The sequence below is a fragment of the Bombus impatiens genome, unplaced genomic scaffold (assembly GCF_000188095.3).
Source record: "Bombus impatiens unplaced genomic scaffold, BIMP_2.2 scf_3529, whole genome shotgun sequence".
Classification (NCBI taxonomy): domain Eukaryota; kingdom Metazoa; phylum Arthropoda; class Insecta; order Hymenoptera; family Apidae; genus Bombus; species Bombus impatiens.
In genome coordinates, this window is record NT_179948.1 from 1 (window position 1) to 1,310 (window position 1,310).

Sequence of the window (1,310 nt, forward strand, 5' to 3'; positions counted from 1 at the left end):
TTGTAGGTCTGTGAGTATTTCCGTTTCGGCGTAACTATTGCCTAAGCTTTTCAACAAGTATGTGTAGAGTTTCTCTGTTTCGGGCGTATAAGTCTAAAAGGTTGTGTTGGCTGCAAGGAGTGTTTCTTTAGCTTTGTGGAAATCGGGTAGGTTTCGGAGGTAGAGAGCATGTTTACCTGAGTGTATCCTTTTAATATGGAATTGTTTGATGTTTGCTACTTGTAAATTCGACCAATCGCGGGGAGACGTAATCGCGAGGAAAAACGTCAACGGGAGTCGTAAATTCCCGTTACGATTATAACAATCGACACCACGAATCGATCGATCCCCTGATTTCCGTTGAGATAATAGGGGTGATTGAGTTTGTATAACACTGTGATTCACAGAATTATAAATTATATATTTCCAACATATAGATTACACTGTCGAAGAGAGGTAAATAGATAACAACTTGTCGCACGAAGATGCGATAGATATGTGCGATAGAGCAGGGCTCTTATAATGAAAGTTAATGTATTAGTGGACGTAGCACTATAAGATATTTCGGATAGGTAATGTATGTTCGACAACAACGAGAACCGACAAAGGTTTGCGTAAAGTATGCGACTCTCGCGCTATGTGTGCACTGCCACGTTAGGCTTTAGTTTGGTGAGTGTCTGTCGCTCTTTTGCTAATACGGATGAAAGTTCGGTGTAGGTGTGCCCCTGTGCCTAAAGAACGCGGATTCGTTGTTCCCACTTTCGTTAGGAAAAGTGAGGGTAACGAACCGCGGTGTCGATTGGTCATGACCTGCACTACTGCTCGAAGAGATGAGTGGGAAGTCTCCTACCAACGTGGTAGATAGATGACCGTGTTCGTGAGGAAAACCTAGCTTGTTTTATTAGAGGGCTATTCGGTTTTTCCTAATGGGCGCATACCCGCTTCCTCCGTGTTTTAAGTGCGACTAATAAACCCAAGGACCTCTCTAAAAACCGACTGTGCTTGGAGAATATTTTTAAGCTTTAGAAATTCTTCAAGACAAACGGATTGAAGACACATGGCGAAACAATACAGGGAAGTGAAAGCTATGGTGGGTCCTTAGGTTTATTGAGGGTCGAAATGACGTTACGCAGGCCGGTTGTTGTCCGGTCGCGCGGGCTAGCGTGCAGATGTTTTAGGCGGCGTAACACTACTTTCTCTAAGCGTTACCGTGTCCTTTGGGTCTTGTAGCGTTATGTCGATAGGCAGCAGTTTGTTTTCCCTTGTAGTGGATGGAGCGTTCGTACGCTCCTCTGCGGTGTATCTGGTGGATTGTCCGTCGGGTGCCCCCC